The sequence below is a fragment of the Heterocephalus glaber genome, unplaced genomic scaffold, assembly GCF_053883595.1.
Source record: "Heterocephalus glaber isolate CG9 unplaced genomic scaffold, H.glaber_assembly_v1.0 deba00001538, whole genome shotgun sequence".
NCBI lineage: Eukaryota > Metazoa > Chordata > Mammalia > Rodentia > Bathyergidae > Heterocephalus > Heterocephalus glaber.
The window spans coordinates 33,935,870-33,960,473 of record NW_028258333.1 but is presented as its reverse complement, the minus strand read 5'-3'; the positions used below and the strand labels follow the sequence as shown (position 1 = coordinate 33,960,473).

The 24,604-nt window shown below is 31.8% G+C and overlaps 1 pseudogene; it reads left to right on the top strand.

Moving 5' to 3' along the window:
* Positions 1 to 406: 406 nt before the first annotated feature.
* Positions 407 to 548, top strand: LOC147824553 (U2 spliceosomal RNA; annotated as a pseudogene).
* The last annotated feature ends 24,056 nt before the right edge of the window (positions 549 to 24,604 follow it).

The following is a 24,604-nucleotide window of genomic DNA, read 5'->3' as shown; positions in this document are numbered from 1 at the left end:
ATGGTTTTGACTTAGATGATGCTATGAATGCAATAAAGATTCAACAAAAATATTATTTCACATTTGAACTTTCTTCTTCTCTGGGGTAATAACATGAATGGGGTGATAACTCTCATGATCCAGTGCAGCACCATGAGCAGCAACTCCCAGTGGTATTTTACACAGTGTTTTCTGTGTTTTTCCACCACATCTGTCTACAACATACTCATCTGAGTCTCCTGCACATACACAACTATTGTACTTTGTACTTTCAGTAAAGCAGTCAATATATTACTGAGATACTCAGTATTTTATTATACATCAGGCTAATGTTAAGTGTTCAGAACATATTTAAGGTCACCTAGGCTAAGTGATAATGTTCAGAAGACCACGTATATTAGATGTATGTTCAACTTATAATATTTTAATTGCTTCTCAGCCTTTTGGCTAAGATCAAGTGTAGCATCTGTTATAATCAGTTTAATATAATATTTTAAGTTATGAGTTTATTTGGTGGCAGCCCCATTGGAAATCAAGGTGTATCTGCATTTTTGGCTTTGGGAGCCATTCGGCTTCTGTTGCATTAACTCAATCTGCCTTTGTAACTCCAAAGTAGCCATAGAAACTGTGTAAATGAACAAAATGGGCTGTTTGCCAATAACACCTCATTTACTAAACAACCACTGGGCCTTACTTCACCTGTAGAACTCAATTTGGCTACACCCACCTGGTCTAATACTTTATTAGTACTGATTTTTTTTTTTTAATTCTAGAAAAAGACAGTGAAGTCCTGGCAGTAAGAGTTTTTTTTTTCATTGTACTGCTTACTGCCCTAGTAAATATCCTATACATGCCTGTCTTTTTATCAACACATTAGTAAGTGCCTACAGAATAGAAAATAGTCAAATATTTAGTGTGCTTCCTTTCTTTTAAAAAGGTAACAAGAATACTGTTAGAAAATATTCTCTTAGACCATTAAATAAATACAGTATATCTATTATAAATATATATCATGATTACCGAAACCACATATACATTTCTCTGATCATTGGTGGGGCCTTAGTATAATCTAATCTTTGCAAAACTGATAATTCTACATCATATTTAGGAAATGGAATACTTTCCATATGCAGTCACAAGATAAAGGCTAAGAAAGAAAGTAAGATGTGTTTACTTTTATTATTTGCTATCAGACCATATTGGAATCAGCCTTATCAGTTTTCTACAACACGTCTATCTGTATGTGTGAATGTTTGTGTTTATGTGTTCCTGTATAACTTCATATGCAAATATACTAGCATTCACACATTTGTAGCAATAAACTAGTCAGACAAGTGGTAACTCCATTAACTTAATTTTCCTACCTGATTAGACAAAAGTTTTGCCAAAAGTCGTATGAAAAAACTTTACAGGAAGATTCTAAATTTACAGGAAGATTCTAAATCTAGAACAGCAAAACTATTACCAATAATTTTAAATCAAAATGTGGCCTAAGACATGATTATAAAATGACAGTGTAAGAAAAGCAAGAAGCAAAAGATAAAGCCTATTTTTCAACGTATAAAAGGCTTATTATTCCAGGTCTGCTTTGTGTCAAATGTTCCACTAGTCATTCCCATACATTTCTCAATCTGGCATTCCCTTATGTTGCCAAGACAGGTGCCTTACTCTCAATAGCAGAGGTATGTGTTTCAAGAAGTCCCACAGGGAATAATTTATCATGCAAGATTGCGTCACAAGTAATGATGGTCTCTATAAACATTTAGGTGCTATTTGACTGCCTGATTGGTGGTGGTCCAAACTGGTGACACTTGGCATGTGTTTTATCTCATCTCACCTTTCACATTCTTGACAGTCCAGTATATACTGAAAGGAAGCTTTGGGATAATAAAATGATGAATAGAAACTATCAAAATCACTACAAATAAAACACTGGATACAGGACTTTATCATTTTTAGTTTTATCAGTGTTATTAAAGGTCTTTTTGAAGCTGTATTCCAAATGTAAAATATTAGCTGCTGGATATTATAAGATAACAAAAACCTCATTCCATCCAAACTTATGATTTGTGGGTAGGAAGGAGTTAAATCTTTGAATTAATTGGTTACTCAGAATAAGTTTTAAAGCTATAGATAATAACATATCTTAATACTGTATAAAGTGTAAATTCTATGTGAAAAAAGTGTTTTTGATATTCCTGTAATATTTAAACCACACATTTTATTAGATGAATATTTTAAACAATATAAGTTATCATTTTAATTTTAATGACTGGCCCTAGTCATTCAGCACCAGCAACAGAATTGGAGAAAACAGGTAGCACAGATCTATCTCTGACCTCAAAAATGCAAAAGATACTTTGATATTAGGGTTTGAAACATAAGAGAATAAAATTTATACAACAAGCTCATAAACTGATAAATATTTTTTACTTCTGAGCATATTTAAAATAATCACATTTTAGTAGTAAAAATTTGAATTCTACTTAATTTTCCAGAATAATACACACACACACAGAGACACACACAAATACACACAAACAGCTATAATAAATTTTAGGCAGCAGATAAATCAAAGGGAAATATTTTATGGATGAAATATTATCCGTCCTATCTTCTATAACATCCCACATAATCTGTCAGTCTATATAAGCAATTATAATAATTATTTTTCAGTTTTTTGCTTCTTCTAATTAATGAACTGTTTTCCTACTTGAATAAAATTTACAAGCTCTTCATTTTTTTCCTTTTTCCATATAAACATTAAAATTACAAAGCTCTTTCAAATTTGCATAAACTTACAAATGATGCTGTGCTCTGTCTTCTAACTACTTCAACAATAAATGCTGGTGAGGTTGTGGGGAAAAAGGAACCCTTATACATTGTTGGCAAGAATATGAACTAATACAACCACTATGAAAATCAGTTTGGAGACTCCTTAAATTAAAAATAGAAATTCCATTTAACTCAGCTACTCTTTTTGTATATTTTTTAACAAGTTAAAGACATACTAAGGTTTTACATGTGTACCTGTAGTTATAGAAGCACAACTGATAATAGCTAAACCTTGGAAGCAGCCTGTATATCCATTATCTCATGAAGTGATAAAGAAAATGAGAAATATATACATGATGGAGCACTGCTGAGTCATAAAGAAGAATAAATTTGAGTCATCTATAGGAAAGTGGATGCACCTTGATTTCCATAATGCTAAATAAAATAAATCACATACTGAAGGTTAGATAGTACAAGGGTTGTCTTATATGAGAAACTGAAGATATAAACCATCTAAAGAGCAAAATAAAAAATAAATGACAGGAAATGGGGTAATTGATGTTGTGGAGATGGAAAAGGGGAATGGAAGAGAAAGGGAAGAAGAAATTCAAAAAGGTCAAGATGAAATATGTATTTACCAATTACCCACAATGAAAGTATTTATTGACTATTAAAACATATGCTAATAAAAATTAAAAAATAGTGCTTACTCTTTGGAACTATTGTGATGGTTATTAGTAATGCATGTGCAGAATTTGTAATAATTTGACATAGAATGTACTCGGCAATTGTTATATGTTAATATTTTTCTTTTATTTCTTTTTAAAATATAGGCATATAATTTAAGGGAAGAGATGGTATCAGAATGACACTATAACTATAACTGAGATGAGCCACTGGGTTTCTGCAAATCTTAAACTCTGCACAGATTTGTAGTCTGTCTAGTAGTAGTGTCTTCTGCTCACCTTTGAGACTCCAGGACCCAGTCAGTGGCTATAAAATGTCCATTCAGGAACTCTGTCAAATTTATGAGCAAATGAATGTCTTAATGCAATTGACTTGAAGGGCAAGGAAATACACTGGTTTGTTTGTTTCTGATTTGACCAAGAACACTGAAGGAACCAGATATAGTGGTGCAAGGCTATAATCCCAGAAGTCTGGGAGACAGGCAGTAAGACTGCACCTTTGAGCCTAACTTTGACGACTTAGTAACTTAGCTAGAGCCTGCTTCAAAATACTAAAGTAAAAATATAAAAGACTGGTGATGTAACTCAGTTTGAGAACCTTGGGTTCAATCACCAGTACCACAAAACAAACACCCAGTGAAGCTTTTAAAAACGAAAATGAACTTTACCTCCGTTGCTGTCTATTGCTGTGCCCCATCTGTTTTGGCCTGCAAGATACTCCCTTAATATTAGATAAATGTTCTTGTTTGGAAAGTCTCCACTTCAGAATCTTGTTTAAAAGCTTCTATGTTGATTTTCCCACCTGAAGATGATATCCTGAACTAAGTAGGGCATGGTTAAATATGCAAAGAACTCTGAAATATTAGAGCTAAATATGCCTCTGTATATCTACTACTATATGCAAGGGATATACACACATTTTTGATTTTCACAAAAATCTTGAAAAGTTACTATCTCCATTACACATAGAAGAAAATAATGTGAACACAAAGGGCAAATGAAGATCTTAGAGATCAGGTAATTCTCAATCATCACTAATAGCTAATATTTATTGAATGGTAAGTGCCAGACACTCTTCTATGTAAGTATTTTTCTGTACACTCTGAGATAGGTACTTCTATTGTAGAGACAGAGGATAAGAGAGATTTAGTAATTGGACCCAGGTCACATACTTAAATAGTACAGGGAGGATGCAAAGCTAAGAATTCCACCCCAGAATCAACACACCACCATGGTGATGGAAGGAATGTCATTCTAAGTTCAGTATTAAGATTCATCTTTGAAAAATTGTGTCTGGCTGCTGATTTCAGTATGAGGAAAGATTAATTACATATACTTCTCTACTATACAGTACCAAATATTAGTTGGCGTATAAGACAAAACCCTTAAGGATTGTCAAATTGTCAAATTGTGAAATTTTGGCCAAGAGATGTTTGTTGTTGTTTACAAAACTTAATGTATATTTTTATTCAGTCTTTATGACAATAAAGTTGACTTACATTTAAAAAAACATTAATTTTCTCCTTGTTTTAAAGACTATTTTTCTTTCATAGTGAATTTCAACCTTGATCCCATTTATAAATATGTCATGGACTTTAACTTACATAGCCATTTTTGGTATGGAATCTTTGCAAAAGCAATATAAAGATTGATGGAATTATGTTGTTATTTTCTCAGTTTCATTATTTTACTCATCAGTTCAAAATATAAGATGAAATTAAATCATAATGGCTAAAAATTTCATTATGGTAATTGTGGTCTTATTTCTATATGTGGCTTCCTGTAAACATGTATCTAAAGTTAAAAACAGTAGTATTGCTGAAAGTCTATTTTGGTAAGGATACTAAGTGAGATATGTCATAAGATTGTACATAAATTATGCTTTTTACTTCAACCATTGTTGTCAGTAGAAAACTTTGCTTCACCTCCATTCTTCACCTTGCCTAGTTGGCATATAATAGTTCCTTTATAAATGTAGAATTTTGAGAAATAAAATACTTTCTTTATGAGAATGCTTAACTTCAGTCATATTTCTCAGAGTTTAGGTTAAGGAATAATTTAGGTCAGTTAGATATTAACATCTTTGTTAGAAATCACAAGGAAATAAAGGAAAAAGTAAAACAGTATGCCTACCAAAGAGTCAAGATTAAATGGACAATAAAGCCACTTGGATTTAGACAACAGTGTATAAGCTTAGTTTGAATTTTAAATTTTAAATTATTTCAATAATAAATAAAGTTCAATTATAATTTACTTTTACAATATACAACTTTTTAGTTAGTTTTATTTCAAGGGGATCCCACAAGAAGGGGGAGTCTTTCATAGTTAGAAAGCTAAAGTTAAATGTATTTTAAATCTTTATTCACAAGCATTTTTAATAAAAACGGGCATATAATTTTCCTCAAGAATTATGAATGAACATGTTAAGATTGATGACAGTAGCTTGGGAAAAATCCCAAGGTACTAACAATTAATAACAATATCAATATAGAATTTCAGTACAAATGAAAATAGTTATCATAAATTAAAAGAATCCCTCAATAAATTTTACACTTGGTGAAGTAGACATCATTATTCTCTTTATACAAATTTTCCTCAAACCAAGTTTGCAATAGAGCTAAATTTCCCAATGTGTCCACAACTAGTGAGCTGAGAGTTGGTATTTAAGTTCAGACTGTTCTTACCCAATTTGGTATAATGTTTATGACACATTATATTTCCTTAGCACATAAAGTACCTGCTGTCATAAATTATAATAATAAAAAGCATTGATCATTAATCATGTGTAATAAATAATGAAATTTCTTGAGATGAGAAAATTAAAACATTTTGGTTTCTTCCCTAAGAGAAGGATCAATATAACAACAGAGGAAAAGATACTGGCAAATAGAATCCAGAAGATCATCAAGAAAATCATATAACCTGACCAAGTGGGATTCATCATCAACTCATCCTGGTGACCAAGAAGGTTGGTGATTTTTAGATGTTTAAAATTCACATGCCTGAACCAGAGAGAGGAAGAGAATTCTTCTACTCTAATCTGCTTAAAAAAAAAACTTCACACAAAATACCGAATAGTTTCTCTAGTGTGAGAAACTGAAAGTGTAAATAAGGACTAAAAGGCATAATAGATAATGTGAAATAGGAAGAAAAGGGGCAAAGGGGAAGGGGAAGTGGGAGGGGTAGGGGAAAGGATAGAAGGGAATGGAATTAATATGAGAAAATGAAAAAATGGAAATAAAGTCTTTGTAATTAGGGAGGGGTGGAGGGGTTGAAGAGAGGGCAGGTGAAAAGGGAACAGATAAGAACCAAGAGAGATTATGTAAAGGTGCAAATTTCCAATGATGAATGTCATTATATTGTATACCTAAAATGTACCAATAAACTTAATTAAAAAAAAAAAAACAACAACAGTGGAAACTGCCCTGTGGAGTAAGAGGATGGAGAATGAATAAGCTACCTGAAACATGTACTGAAAAATTTCCACATGTACGAGGGGAAGAAATATTTTTCAGAAAAGGATGACAATTTTTGGGAAACCATGAAGCATGGGAACACATGACCGGGGAGAAATGGGTAAGGCTTCACTGCCTGGTATACAGCTAGCCAAATGGAGTGGTTAGAATCATCAGATTTACCTAGTTACAAAGGTAGTATTTCAAATCATATCCATGATTTTCTACATTTTTAAAGAGGTTAATATCCAACCTTTTTAGAAACCAGTGAGGGCTCATCTCCTCCACTACTTTCTTCATAGATATAAATCCTATCCTTTAAAGATAAAGATCTAAAGGAGTGTTTATGAGCCAATCATTTCTATGAATGTTTCAAATAGATTAACTCATTTTTTCTTTTTAGTTTGAAGAAACATTTTAGCTTACATAAGAGTTGAATTAATAGTACAAATGAAACAAAACAAAATTCTTGTACATTTTTAATCCAAAGCCCCATGAAAATTTAATCATCTGCATATACTCTTGATAGACAAAAAAAAATCCAATTCTAGATAAATCTTCACCTTTTTCTATGAGTTTCAATTTTCCTTTAACCTAAATTTTTCTTGTCCTTCCTTGACTTTCGTGATCCTTGTATGTATAGGTACTAGAGGGTTCTATTTTATAGAAATTCCTTCATTCTTTTTTCTAATATCTTCTTATAATGAGACCCACGTTATTCAGTTTTGGCCAGAATATAATATTAGTCCTGTATCCTGATCATTGCATTAGTTTTGGAGAACAAATAATGTCAGTTCATTCCACTGACAGGCAGTATTGACTTTGATTTTCTGTGATGCAGTACTTCATGTTTGTAGACTATTACCTAGCTTTTATTTATTTATTTTTCTTTTGTTAGGGCTCACATCTTATTTCTTTTTTTAAAATTAATTTTATTGGTGCATTTTAGGTATACAATATAATGACACTCATCATTGGAAATTTGCATCTTTACATAATCTCTCTTGGTTCTAAGTTTCAATTTTCTTCATAATTAGTAAACATTTTTTGAGAACACACACTGAAACTATGTAAAATTTTGTTTTCTTCCCCACTTTCATCAATAGTTTCAGCAGCCATTGCTGTATTTTTTAAAATTATTATTAATTTTCAAACACTTACAGTGACTGATAATCCATTATTTCCTTCTATATTTAGTTGTCAAGGTATTAGAAGGAAACTTTCTCGTCTTTTCAATTATCAGTTTATTTATTTATATGAATATGTATTCATATATTACAAATTTCATTTAATGGGTATTAGGATTCACTAAAGGAACATATTTAATATATAAAATATATGTATGATTATACAAAGGATTTACTAGGTAAATTTATAGAATCTGAAGCAGAAGAGTTCCAATGGCTGTCTGCCACATCAGAGGTAGAATGCAGAATAGCCATCTGGGCTGGAGGCCCCATGGATCCAGTTGGAGAGTGAAGGACTGAAAGCTCAACACAGACTCTGGTGCAAATCTGTGTTAGAAAGATGAAGGGTCTTTGTTGGTAGGCCAAACAGTCCACACTGTAGGTACTAGAGATGAGCATCCAAAGGCAATGTCGACTGGAGCTTCTCATTCTGTAACATTACTTCCTTTTCTTGTGCGACATGTTCTAGGCTCATATTTTTCTCTTCTTGCTCTGATCCAGAATTTAACTGTTCCTCCAGGAAACAATTACTTTTGTTGGGCAGTGGGCGAATCCAAGATCTAGACATGAAGTCATAATCACTATGATATCAGTGCTTCTAGGCCGGGGATAAGAACAAGAATATATAAGCATCGGTATTGATATAGCTTATACACATGACTATTCATATATAGATGCATGTACATTCATGTATTGTATTATTTCTATAGAAAAACCATGTACTCATGCAGCTCCAATTCATCACAGAGCTCATATCTGTGCTTTATTTCTCCAACAATGAAGCATTTTGGCTTCCGAGAATGACAATACCTTTAGTGCAATTTCCCTTTATGTAGTCAATCCTTGATCTACACTAGGCCAGTCATTCTCTTATCACCCTGTGTTCCTTCTCCTCTCCTCCAATATTCTTCTTACATAAGTCCCAGCTACAACCACCCTGGATTCTCAACCCACTGGAGCATGCTAAAAGCTATTTTACTGAATTGGAATGAAGAAAAGACAGAAGGAAAAATTATTTATTTTTCATTTTTACAACACAATGAGATAGGTACTAATAGATACTATTATTCTTGTTTTAAATGTGAGGAAACTCAATGAATAGGTAGTAGGTAATGTTTAAGATTAGACGTTTATGTATATTTTTAATTTTCTTCTTTTCTGACAAGAAATTTCTACTTTTTTCTACCAAGTGTTTCTGTGTAGGCTTGCCTCTGACATTTGAGATAAGATGGATGGAACAAATTTTCTTTCTTGTCCAAAATCCTCTCCACAAAGTGACCTTTAGAGCTCTAGTTCATCTTTAATGGCAGGCGGGAGAGAGCTGCTCACATCCATTTCCAACATCCATGGATTGTAATTGTTCCCTCTCTCCATTATCATTTAGACAATCAATATGTATTTAGCTTCTTTACCAAATATGTTAATGATTGCAAAGCCTTCACCATCATTAGAACTACCTCTATTTTGTGTCTTTCTAGTAATGAGAGGATGAAAAGCAATCGTGGTTTTCCAGAAGCAGCATCATTAGTTATGGAAGAGAAGGATTATTGCCTTCTTTCTCATGGTTCAATATCTTTTTGAATTCCAATCAAAACAGCAACAATTTGTTTAATGTCACCATATTGATACATATTATGACTATCTCTTAGGAGCTATTTTTTAAATTATTCACATGTACATCTCTGTTTTTCCTTTTTTCCCTACACATCAGAGGTAGGGGAGAGAACTACTAAAATATTTTAAGTATAATATAATTTTTTAAAATATGCTTAGGAAAAAGGTAAAGTAAATATTTATAGACAAAGTAGATTTCATGAAAATATTAAATAGTTGTATAAGTCATATTTGGATATACAATGAACTTTTGCAACATTAAAACACATTTTTCCAAATTTAATGGTTTATAAAACAGCTAGCTAAATATTCACTTAACAATTCTGCAGCATAGCTATTTGGGCTGGACTTAGCTAGACAGTTCTTGGGGTTTGACTGGCTTGCTGATTGCATCTGTACTTGCTCGTGTGTCTCACCATGGCTGGCAGATTGGCTCACTTACAATGCTTTAGCTGTCCTGGATAAAATGATTGTGGCCTCATGTGTCTGATATTCATAGACAGGCTCTGTTCACACAATGACAAATTTCCTAAGTAGAATGAAGACACTTGAATGAAAAAGTGACTTTCACATCCATTGTCTTATATCAATCACACTGACTCATATCAAACTGTGTTAGTTTTGCTGCCACATATTGGCCAAAGCAAATCTCATTGCTGAGTCCAAAATAAGTGCAGGAATGCAACCACCAACAAACTCACCATATCAGTATGAAAAATGGTGAAAATTTCATACAAATGACCAAAGTTTGAACAGAATATTCCATATATATGAGGCAGTATTTCAGGACTTATAATCATATCACATTTTATCATAAATGAAATATAGATGTTAAAAATAACTTAACTTTGTTACATTTCAGGGAGTCTCAATTTGAGACCCCTTAAAATGTCCTAAAAATTGCAAAGAATGAAAGTGAATTATAAGGTTTTAGCTACATGAATTGCATAATCTTCTTGGAGCAATAAGAATTATACACCTGGGCTGGGGATTTAGCTCAGTGGTTCTGCTACCTGTCTTGCAAGCACAAGGTCCTGAGTTTGATCCCCAGTACAAAAAAAAAAAATACACCTAAGCAAATGTGAAAATTTATGAAAAAAGCTAATAACAAAATCTTTTATTAACTAATTAAGTATATCACTCTTTGGATATCTTCAGGAAAATAATATAGTTTCTTTGCTACATTTCCAAACTCATAACAGTTTATTTGAGCCTAGATATCTGAATCAATCATGACCTAATCAAGACAAGGTAATTTTATGAAATTTAAAACATGAAAGAAGAAAAGTGAAGAGGGGTGTGGTTAAACTAACATAGGTTAACAACACCAACTATACAGAGCTAAAGGCCCAAAACCTGCAATAGTGATTGTCTTAAAGTGGAATCTTGACCTCTCTAGTAGAGTTCAAACTACAGTAGAGACTATCCAACAGAAGCTGGAATCATGGAAACAGGAAGAGGAGATACCTAGGAAAGTATACCTAAAAGAAGAAGAGAGGAAGAATTTCCTTGGCTTGGGTTCTCCAATCTTCAACTGTTGCTTGGTTATACTTCACTCAATCAAACTTGTCAAGGGAGTTTAAGAAACACAGCTTTTAGAAAAGATGGAATCAATAAATAGAAGAACAAGCAGGCAATAGCTGTTACAGTGTTTATCTCCTTGGACTGAAGCAAGGGTAAAGAATTGGGAGCAGAATTTTGTCTCAGACAGAATAGGAATAAGAAGAAATAGCCTTTCAACCTCTGACAAACAAAATTGTCTTATGGAGAAAAACAGAATTCTTACAATCCCAATTAATGTATTAAAAGGCTTTCTTGTTTCTCTCATCTTTTCCTTTAATTTATCAAGGATCAAGACTTTTAATTAAAAAAAATTTAACTGGAAGAGAAAAAGTGTAAATATTAATGGGGTTCCATGTGATGTTTCAATACATGTATACAGTATATAAGGTTAAACTTATCTATTTCCCCAAACATTTATCATTTTTAAGGTGAAATTGTTCAAGATATTTTCTTTTAACTTTGTGAAAAGTACAGTTAATTATCATTATGCACAATCACCCTGTTGTGCATTAGCAAGCTAAAACTTCTTGTTCCTAACTGTAACTTAATACACATTGATGAACCTTCACCATCTCTCCATCCTTTTACTCTCCTTCACAGCTCTTTCTGAAATACACAGTACACCATTGTTATTTGTAATCACCCTACTGAGTAATAGCACACCAGAAGTCTTGAGGATGCAGTCCAAGAATTCTCAACAGAATAGATCAAATTGGCCCTGCTGTTTACTGTGATGTAACTATGATGTTGATGTTGGGAATAAAGAAAGTAAATCAGACAGGGATTATCATTAAAATAAAAGCCCATGTGATTCCTGACTTGGGTGTAGCAGGAAAGGGAAAAGGTGTAGAAGATGGGCAGTGTAGAAGATGGGATTTGAAGTGTGTCTGAGAGTGAGAGTCAGATAAGTGACTGGCAGACACTGACAAAGCTGGGACTTGTTTTTCCTTTCTAATGAGGGACTCTGGAAAAAAGACTCAGAAAACTGGAATTTACAACAAGTACAGATAGTGAGATGCCTTTACTTATCAATATTGAGCTCCTAAAGATTCCTCCTGCCTCTAAGGCCTGAGAATTGACAGGATGAATCCCACAAGTGCCTTAAAGTTTGTCTGTGAACTTGCTGGGGTATACGCTGCATCAGGGGTGAAATCAGCTGGGGACACACTTTGAACCCAGGCCCAAGGTAGTTTAAGGATGCTGTGCAGGCATCTGGGGTTGTGATGAGGGCCAAAGTGCAGAGCCTTCCATTGTGTAGAATACAAGGCTAGAGAGACCGCCAAATGCAGAAGCACATGTGCTGCAAGTCCACATGCAAGCCATACTCAGGTGAAAATTAGGATTTTTGAATACACCCTAGGAACCTAAGCATCATTCTCTCCAATATAGATGATGAGTAAGACATATCTCACTAACCTATACCCAGATGCTGTTTTGAAGACAAGAAAGGATAAAGGAAGGCAATTTAGAAATCCAAGGTTGTTACTTTTCTTTTTCCAAATTGAGCACAAATTAAAGGTGTTATTTAACTTTGAGATGACAAAAATTTTAATCTGAATTAAACATATAGTCTTCTTCCTTTAGCTATTATCTCTGTAGATAAAACTGTGTGTTAAAACACCTGGAAAGACTGCCAAGGAAAGCTGCGCATTAACTCAAGAGAGTACAAAGCCAAAGGAGTGGAGCCTCCCAAGTCCTCTGGAACCCACATGTCACTTCCATGTGCCCTGAATGCTGGCCATGGAGCTATATGACTTAATGTTTGCCCTGCTGGGTATCAGTCTCGTTTTGGTCTGATTTTTCTATCCTCTTATTGAAAAGGAATGTTTACCCTGTATCATTGCACCTTGGGATTATGTAATTTTTTTATATAAAGGTTCAGTGTTAAATGTTTGCCTTCAGTCTCAGAAGAGATTTGAATTATAGATTTGAAAAATCCTGGCACTATTGAGACTTTGAGGAAGAGACTTTTGTGTTTCTAATTGTACATGGTATAATAATTTTATAACATCAGATAAAATTATAAATTTACTACTTTTTTAATTTGGAGATTAAGTATGGTTTAAGGGGATGTGTTTTGGTGTGAAGTTGACAATGAATTGCATATGAGAGGAGAGTGTCAACCTTTTGGCTTTGAGATCAACCCAGGGGATTGGTGGAGCGCACTTCTGGGTGTGGGTGGTTTGGTCATGGAAGTGTGGCCTTGGGGTTTCTGCTGGTCCTTCACCTCCTCCTCTATGTCACTGTTCCCTGGTATACTTCCTGGCCACTATTAGTTAAGCACCTTTGCTGCACCTGGCCTTTCTGCCATGGAGTCAGCTGACCATGAACTGAATAACCTAAAATTATGAGCCAAGTTAAACTTCTCTTCCTTTATATTGTAGGTGCCATGTATTGTGATCCAGAAGTGGGAAAGCTGACTGATACAAGAGCTTTCAATAATTTTCTCAGTCTTACTTTTCAAAAAATGTGATATTCAACAGCCAGTAGACCTGGAGTGGAGTATCTAATTTATTTACAGATAGGAAGCCCCACACCTGATCCTGTTACATGATTGGATCAAGACAGAACATTATCAACCATGGAGTTATTGAGTTTCTGAATGGTCACAGTGTGGTTTATTTCTGAATTTTTATTTCTGAACATGAAATATGTAGCACTATTCAACTGTGATAACTAATGTTTTCTAAAGCATTCCTATCATACATATTTTGCTGAATATTTTCTAAGAGTAAATACAGAGGACTTCTTTCCACTTACCTATGAATTTATGAGTGATAATTGTTTTCTTGTCATTGTTCATTATTTTCTATTTTTCAAACTCAGTGAATTTTAGAGCTATATTATATCACTTATATCAGCCTCAAGAGTATATCAACACTTGAAATATCTCAATTCTAGATCTCTGGATGTAAATAGATTAATATATAAGAAGAATATGAGAATGTACATGGGAAAGTAGAACTAAATGCAAAGATTTTAATTAATATACTAATTAATATACTAATCATTAATAAACATTTAGCAGTAGTTTAGAGAATACTTTTACAACTCTGTCGAAATGGGTGTCCATTATTGAAATATTTGATATTGATCAATAACTACATGTTTATTTGAAAACATCAGCACTATATGTGCTATTGATTGTCTTGTTTAACTCATGCATGATTATCTAAGAAATGTAACATATATACATGAATAAATTTAGGGAATAAGGATGCCAAAACTTACAAATTTAATTAAAATTAAATTTAAAAATGTCTATTTAGCTTCCTAAAATTTACCATTTGAATACAACAAAATGAGTATTTTTTATGTTATTATTTTCTGTAGTTGAATTTTAGATAAACATAAAGCATACATCAATATATTAGTAAAAACATGATCATGGTGTCTTTTCTGGAGAAAAATATTGGCTTTGGCATCATAATTCACCTTAGATTGATTGCATTGCTAAGAAACTGGAAATTCACCAAGCATTTAATTCAGTCCATGACCACTTTTCCTATAAAATTATTGTTTGCATTATTATAATTGTTTACTGGAGAAGTGACTCATAGTTTGAACTCGTGATACAAACCTTGTGGATTTGAATTCAGGCTTTTTACTTACTTGCCTTATGGAGGTTTTTTAATTGTATCACACTTTAATTCATCATATATAAATTAAATTAAAAAATAGCAAGACCTTATAGAGGTGTTATGTTGCTATGTGTATTAAATAAAGTTATATATAGATCCCAATGTGTAGACATTTAACATGTAATAAATAATCAATAAATATTAGCACATAAATATAGTTGTAAATATTATAGTACTAATATCAGAGCTTTGATCAGAAAGAAAAATTGTCCACTGCTTTAACTCTATAATGGACATTATAAAATACCAAATTTTATTGTTACATATGCAGCCTAAAATCAAGTGAAGACACATTTTAGAAAACTGAGCACCAATATGGAAAGACACTGTAAGGAAAGAAATTCTAGCTAGAGCTTTTTCATCTCAGACTTATGGAGAGTCCGTGACAATGAGTTAAAATGCAAATTATTTGTAGCTTGCTTGAGAAAAAATACACATTTGTCAGTTCTAGAAAACAAAGTTCAATGTGAAAAATACAAGATAATTTCAATTAAAAGACAACTAAGAGTGTTGCATGTAATGTAAAAAGTCTTTTAGAATGTTCTTTTAATTCCCCAAATACGCAGATTATGAGTACTTGAGAGAGTTCTTGAGAAACTCTTGCATTGAGTCCATCTGAGAGAAAAATATAGCATTAAAAATTAACTGCTTTACAGATCCTGTCAATTAACAGGCTGAAGAAGGCCATAGTGTCCTGCATTGGTTCATGTCCTTCATGAAGCTGCATATGCTAAATGTAAACCAGGTCACAAGTTAATCCGTCTGGTTTTCAGTTCCCTGCTAAACGACAAAGAACTACCTTGATCAAAGTGAAAAAAACCTAGAAGACATAGAATCCTGCCAATTTAAAATCTAACTACAGAATTAAACTCTGATTATTGGCCTGAGCAAATTTCTGTAGATCTTAGTTTATTTCACTCTAATGCCAAAAGTAAATTGAAACTTAAAAATTGCTTATAGAAGAATTAAATTACTTTCAACTTCTTTTAAGATAAATATTCATAAATATGTAGTAAATTATTTTTCCAGAGTCCTTACTATGTGTCAGGTACTATTGTGAACATTCAACAAGGACTTAGTCATTTAATACTTATAACAAAGTTATAAAGTAAATACTATTATTCTATTTATATTTTGAAAGACTGAGGCACAGAGAAATTAATTCAAAATCCAGTGACTCAGATTCCACATTTAGATAAATGTATGCTCTATTTATTTGTTCAACGCAAAAAAGAGCAGGTGATAGCAGAAGTAGTAAAAAAGTTTCCTGATTATTCAGAAATTATTTGACATTAATTATTTTTCAATTCTCAGAAAATCTAGAAAGAAGTCTCTGTAGGAACTTTAAATGTAAATTTGAAAAAGTCAAAAAATTGCATTTCTACATGTGAAAATTTATTGGAATGAAGAATAAGTAAAGCAACAAATACCTGAAATACAAAATTTTATGTTTTAAAAATGGACAATTCATATTCATGCATGTGTTGATATGTTCCAGATGTGGTAAGACTTTAAGGTCTAATTTTAAAATAGAAGAAATCAAAATCAAGAACCTGTGTAAAAAATGAAGATAGAATCTAGACAACTGTATTTTGGAAGTTTGAATTTGTTTACATCTATTTCTCTGATACATTCAAGGCAGAAAATAAATTTTCTCCCTTCTCTTAAGTACAGAGAAAAAGCTCCTATTTTTAAAATAAAAAAAAAACCCATTAACAATTTTACAAAATTTTCACTGTTTTTCTATATTGTGAGGAACAGTTTGAGATATCATAAATTTTGTCAAATTACTATGAGCTATGTGTCTTCAGAAGAGTAATTGTTACAAAGTTCTACTATTGAAAACACACTGAAGGCCTGATTCATCCTTTGCCTTAACTATAGCCTTTTTTCTTACCTCCTTTCTTGTGGTTCTATCTTATTTTACTCACCATGTTCCTCATATGAGATCATGGTCCTTATTTACGTTTCTGGGGAATCAGTATGCATATTTATAAAGTCATTATTTTACTGCAGTCTTTACACTGACAAATATTACCATAGGTAACAATGAGACTAACTGTTTACTATGAAATCCATTTCTAAGCATTTATCAAAGGTAATTTTTGGTCTTCTTTCCTGATAGTAGCCTAATTTGGATGCTAAGAGATCATCTCTTTTTACTTAGAAGTGTTACTTTTTCTGTCAAGTCTTCAGTCTATCATATACCCATGCCTTAGAGTTTTTTACAATCCAATTGAAATATGGGATTCCAATTCATTTGCTCACAAATGTCTGTCTGGATTATTAATGTCATGTCACTGTAGCTCTTTTTTTATTCTTGTCTCATTAACACTTCTAGATCCCACTGCGTCTTTATTTTTATCCTTCCTGACATATGCAGGGCAGCAGCAAAACTTTTCCTGGATAAAAGACTTGAAAAATCTCTTTTTTCTCTTTTACACATATGTCCTTTAGCTGAAAATAGTACTCAGTAGAATTACCCAATGCAGCTCCTTTATACATGCTCTATCAATTCCTCTGTATTAAATACAGTGAGCAACTCGCTTTCATTTATTGATTAGCTACTAGTTCCCAGATATTGTGTAAGAATTCAGAGATGTGGTAGAGAACTCATGTTCAAGTGAAAGAGATAGATGATAAATAAGAAAATTAATGATATGTACAAATAAAAGAATTTAGAGATTGATAGGAAGCAAACAAGATCTTATGATTTAGAGTACTGGAATATTAGCAAGAGGCGGGGGTTTACATGGCATGGTCAGCCTCAGGGAAAGGATGATCAGTATTAGAAAGAAAAGAAGCCAACACAGAGATGATCCCGTGGGCAAAGGAAACAGCCAATGAAATAGGAAGCCTCGTGAGATTCCGTGATGACATGCTGGAGGGCCTGAAACTCAAGATGAGTTTGAAAACTTTGAAGGGCTCCACTGTGGAATAAGAGAATGACATGGAACAATTTCTCTTCTTAATGGTGATGATAAGCTTCCATGAATTACTGATAGTCTCTTCTGAATTCCTACTTGGAGTCTGTAATGAAAGCTCTACTTAGATGAAATGTTTTATGTGCATCAAAGTCTTAGGACAGAGAACAGTTTATTTGTGCAGAATGATTCAAATATTACACGATCAATTAACAACTCTTGATTGTTGGTATCCTGTTTTTCCTCAACTGAATAAAACAGACGAATAAAACCCTAACATATTAAGACATATATAGACTGCACAATCTTTGTAACATAATGAACCTATTAAGGGAAAATTTTATAGTACATTGATAAATAATTTGTTTACTGTTGTTACATTTGTTTTCTAGCTTTTATTTTTATGAGGAAAATAATCACATTTGTTAAAATGTATGCAGTACACTAGATGGAAAGAATACAAAGAAAGAATATATATCTCCTTAGACTCTTGTTCAGGTCTTTAACAGTATTTTAAATATAGTAACCATCCATAAAAAGAAAAAAATACGAGATTTGGGAAATCAAATAATATTATATTTTATTGCATGATCATGAACATATATCAAGTATTATCTATACATGTGATTCTTGTGCAGGAAACAGAATTTTACACAGTATGACTAAGTGTCACAAAGGAAGAAATACAGTTCTTTCTTAACTTGACAATAATTTATTCCAATTTAACTTATTTTAACTAATAAAATGGCAACCTAACCCTTAAATTTGTTCATTATATTTCACTGACTTGACGCATTCTGGGAATAACTCATTCTCACTGCAAGAGAAGATTGAGTTAAAAATGTTTTGTTAAACCTTCATATTAGAGTGAGATCCTTTCCAACGACTGTGTTCTAATTTTTTCTTATCTCTTATGAGTTGATTAAAATCCAACAGGTAGGGATATGGAAATGGAGAGATTGTGGTCGTGGTTTACAAATTTTTAGTTATAAGATTAAGAAATTCTGCAGCTCTAATGCATACTATGTGACTATGGTTATTTATAATACATATGTGATATTTGCTAAGAGATTACTACACAGACACACAGGGAAAGTAACTATATGAGATGATAAATATGTTAGATATCTCAGTTGTAATAATTTCACAATTTATATCAAGTCATCACACTATTTGGTTTAAATATATACAAACTGTATTTTTTAGGCTTACTCAATAAAGCTGGAAAAGGGGGTCTATATATTGATCTATACACTTTAAATTTAATTCAGGATCTGGGTAAAATCTAAGTATAACTATAACATATGTAAAAACATAAACCTCAAATTATACATTAAAATAAAAGGCTAGCTGTCTTGGGTTGCTAAAATTCTAAAGTCTTTGTTCAATTTTTATTTTACAATTACATTTTTCCATTCTTTTTTTACCATATGTTTTTGTTTTTCATTTGAGGCACAGTCTGCATACTTTTTGAGAATTTGCTTTTTCTTTTTTCCCCAAATATAGTTCACTAAGATATTGTTTATGCTAGTAATATACTAGATATATCATGGTTTATTTAACAAGTACTCAATTTATAAACATTTAGGTTATCTCCAATTCTTAAACATTATATATTGATGTTGCAGTTCATATCCCTGATATTTCTCTTTGTGGTTTATAAAAAAATTTATTAGTACATATGTGCTTAAGTTGAGGTATTTTTTCTTATCTTTTTCTTGATAGGATAAGCAGGGTAGCAAGATGTTAAAAATAAAATATTTCTATATAATATTTCTTTGTATTGATAGAACATATATTAAATATAAATATAATTAAAATAATGATTCTAGTTATATTCTTAAAATTTTATTTTTAATTCAACAAGTAGTTATTGAACAAATAATTCAGGCAACATGAATACCTTATACTAGGAATTGCCTATGTAATTCACTTCATCTATGTTCTAGGATTTATCTCACTAGGTCCTCAGGTTATTTGCTTCTTCATTAATTGAAATGCTCCAGGGCACATCCTTCTAAATATGAATTTTTAAAAGTTCATGCTCTGAAGAAGTGTAATATATGCTTAGAAAAAATGAGAAATAATTTTTTCAGTGTCTTGATGTTATGTTCAGCAGAACCTAAGCAATAACTCAGCTCCCCAAAAGCCATGGTGTGAAACAAGGCTGATGCTTGCAAGATTATTCTTAACAGGCTGTATGCATGGGTACATTCTGCTCTTACATCAGTAATGACAGTTTCTCCAGGCCACATCTGTATTGATCTTTGTGGGATTTATAACAACAGGGAAAATGAAATATAGAAGTCTCTGAGGTTCAGGTTGGTGCATCTATCAATTATTCTGCCCATTTAACTACTAAGTCTCTCTTTCTATAGAAATTGTTTTCTATTTGTTCTTATTTTCATAGACCAACATCTTAGTCTAAAAACTGCTCTCAACTGACTCTTAATATTCTGCGTTATGGGAACAAAAGACTTTAAAAGCTGACACCCAAATTGGATTTTTGTCTGACTATTTATGGCTGTACACCCTCATAGTTTCAATAATGACTGAGATATCAATTTTCTGATAAGATCTTTTTTTCATTTAAAGTTGGCCAAAAGTAGAAATAGTTAAGGCATTATCTTTTATAAGTGTTTTTCTTAAAAACTAAATCAGTTCAAAATATATTCTCTTTTCTCAATGCTAAGTGTTAAAATGGTTGGTGAAAAAGAAATGAGGTAATCTAATAACTGCAAGAGGATGAAGCCCTTAACAATCTTTAGATGGTACTTAAAAATGCTTTTTTTAATTATCAGAATTTAATCTAAATTTAAACAGACACAATTGTACTTAATACTTTTCTATAAGTTGCAAGTGTAACTAAGCCCTATACATAAACCTAACACTCCAAATCACATAACTGTAAGATCCAAATATTGGAAAAAATGAAAAATAAATCAATTTTAAACACATATGTACATATTTAAAAAATTATCTACATTTGGAAAATGTAGTACCTAGAAAAGATTAGTGGCTTTTTATAAGTTAATTATGCATCTTTCAATTAAAATATAAACAATTATTTACAATTAAATGTGTAAATAATATGTATGGTGACCTTTCTTGAGTAAAAATATAGTTTTATCAGTACATACTTTTATAAAATAATCATGCATGGTAATATTTAATAGTTACATTTTAAATGAACTGAAGCACTTATTTACTAAATAAGTACAGTACTCCTTGATATTAGGGAGTATAGACAAAATAACATTTACTTTCTTAGTTTTACAGTTTAAATTATCTAAAATATTAGCAATCAATCTAATGAGATAAGAATTTAGCCAAAGTCATTGAAAATAGACAGTTTAGTAACTCTGTGATTAGAACAACAAAGAACTCTCAAATTTAGCATCTAGACAGAGGTCTCAATTTGATAGGCTGAAAAAATTGCCTTATAAGCTATTTATCAGAATTGAACAGTAGGGGACGATATTTCCCTAGTTTGTGCAAAAATCCACCAGTAGTTAAAAACAAAAATAATTTTTGATTGGGTGAAACAGCTAGCTAAAAGTGAAGACAAATAGAATAAAAATGATTAAGTTAATCACACTTGTTAAAAATGTTTCATAGTATTTGTTTATCAAAATCAGCTTTTGTTATTTATAGAATATCTGGCTATGCTCTCATTAACTTTCTGTACATTTAGATTTTATTGGAATGGAAATATTTATCATTAGAACTATTTCCACTATGTCTTCCAATTAGAAATCCCCATAAGAGAAAAATTTGCATTGAAGAAGATTGATTTAAATTAGAAGCATTTATCTAATGGCTTTACCCCCGCAAAAAGACTTAAAAACTTACCAGAAGGAGTAATGATGTTGCTTGTATACAATTTGTATTAGTGATTTCAATTCTTTGTAATTGTTGAGGAAAAAACCCTTATCAAATGTACATATTTTTAATCAAGTTTCTAGTAAGCAATCAATTTCAAGCAAAAAGTGGTTCTTGAATTTTTATTTGCTAGATTGAATTCCAGAAAAATTAGTGGAAGAATGTAATTAATATTTACATGTTTGTTGCAGTAAAATTTTTCTGCACAATTGGTACAATTTTAACCTTTTTAAAATACTTCTATCCCATCATTGTCATGAAAACTAACCTTGTAAATTTTATAAACTTTTTAAAGTGGGCAGTATTTTGTGGTGGTTATTGTGCTTCAGGTAGAAACTTAGTTATATGTGTCCATGAGTTATTAAAATTAATAAAGGGTTTTGGCTAGAAATTATTATTCATATTTCTATGATTGCCCTTGAAGTAAGATTTGTTTGTTGCTGTAATGTATAATATTGAAGTACTTGTGAGTATAAAACCATAATTTGTTTATCAATTTTTAATAAATTTATTTATTGTCAACTAGAATCCAACCTTTAAAAATTATAAAATGTACTGAGTAATGCATTGAGTTCCTCCATAAAGGCAGTGTCTGTGGTAAGTAGTTAAAATGATATGTCTTATTGGTTAATGAATGATGGGATAATGAACAAATCATGCAATATCTATAAATTCTAATATCTGTGATTGCTGTTCAGAGGCCTGGAAAATCAAACACAAATTTTACCCACTTTTTAAATTTGCCAATAGTTAGACTGTTATTTTTGGATAATATTTTCTTAGAAAATCTCTTATGGGTAAAAGATAATTTTATTGAAACAAAAGGTAATGAAATGAAATGCAAACTTCCTACATAAAAGTAGTACAGTATTTAAAAAATTTTTCATTCTGCTCTAAAATTTTTTGGAACATATCCAAGATTTAGAATTGGTTCTAAGTTTTATAACTAATGGTACTGAAATATAATTTGGATGAAGAGAGGAATATTAACAAGGGTAAAAGAAAAATTATCTGAATAAAGCAGATGGACTATGAGCTGCCTTCCAGTGGCTTGCTAAACATATAACTTCTCTCACTCTTTAGGATTATACAAAAAGTCCCTAATAAATTACAGATAAGTCTAAGATTAATTTTTACCTCAGAACCAGACAGGATCAGTATTTTACATATAACACCATGGATTATATTTTAACTTTGAAGCCTGTCTCAACTAGCAAACACACAAAATATAAGCTACTGGAAAAGATGAAGTTCATAGTGTATTGACCCCTCAGATTGAAAGTGTTTATCTAGTTTCAAGGAAAACTCCTGTCCAAAAACAATAATGGGGAAATAAAATTCTCTAATTATTTTCTCAGGGTCCTATGTCCTTTCTTTTCTGAGTTACTTATGAAAGTGGATAGAAATTTAAAGGCAAAAGAGAGACTTATTGGCTGTAAGAAATTTTTAGAGCCATGAGAAGAGTTCCATGGAAATTTTGAAAGTAATGTGTTGTGAGCTAACATATGTGATCCCTCCTTGTGACCTAAATTGCTGTATAAGTACCATGTAGTCTTTGTACTTGTTTCTTTCTGTGATCCTATAAAGGAAATAAGTTCTATAATTAAGAATAGTCAGCCCATGAAGTTACAACAGAACAAATGCCATTTTAGTTGATACGTGATACGTAACAATTCATTGATAATAAAGTACTACAATAGTTCTTCATGCCAATTGATAAATATTTGCAACTTGAACCTCTGCATGATTCTGATATCCTATCTCTATTCCTCTCACAATCCATCAAGTAAAGAGATTATGTCTGATACAAGTTGAGAACAGAACCTAGTTCAAACCCTATACCCAATGTTCATTTAGATGATTTTGTGCTTCTTCTATACCTTTAAAACTCCCTTCTTGCTATATTCTTAGTAAAATCAAATCTCAATCCCCAGAAGTTGGTAACTGAAGGCTAATCTACATATGGGACCATGTGGAGGGGAGTAAAACTACCCACTCATTCATAAATACTGACATCTTTTTTTTGTTGTTGGTAATTTCAGTTTTATTGGGCATCATTTTGCAAATTCTATTTTTTCTTACCACTGCCTTCTATTTGGAATATTTTTTTGCATAAATTCTTTTATTGGTACATTTTAGGTATACAACACGTTTACATTTATCTTTGGGTGCTTGTACCTGTACGTGATGTATCTTGGTTCTTAATTTTTCCCCAATACCTGTGCACCCTCCCCCCTCTTCCCTGTTTACAGACTTTGTTTCCATTTTCTTCTTTTCTCATAATATTTCCTTTCCCTTCTTACCTTTCCACTTCCCCTCCCTCTTCCCCTACCCCTTTGGAACTTTTCTTCCTATTTCAATACTGACATATTTGAAATGTAACTTTGGTTTTTTTAATGACAACCACAACTTTTTTGATGAAAAATTCAGTGCATGAGCAATCCCTTACTTGTTAGCATATTTGTTTTTTTTAAAAAATCTAAAACATATTTTAAGTAGAATATTACTTATTTTAGGATTCGTAGAATAAAAATGCTTTGAGAAAACTAGCTCAGTATCAAAAATAATAAATATATCTAAGAATGGAAATCTCCTTTAAAACAAAATAAAAATGAGAATTTGAATATCAGTTCTGGACTGCAGAAGCTCTCAAATAATTACTCAAAAGCACATTTAGTATCAAAATTTATTTGCTGTAATATTTATAAGAAATTTTATTGTTGCTATAAAACTCTTTGCAGAACACCTTGGATTGGTTTCCTTGTTTTCTACAAGGATATCTCTGAATCTTTTGTAGTGAATTATGTAAGGAAAACAGAGGTTCTGGATATTGAAAGGTCATAGAACTCATCCACTATATGGTAGAAGACAAGATAAAAATAGAACCTGGCCGAGAAG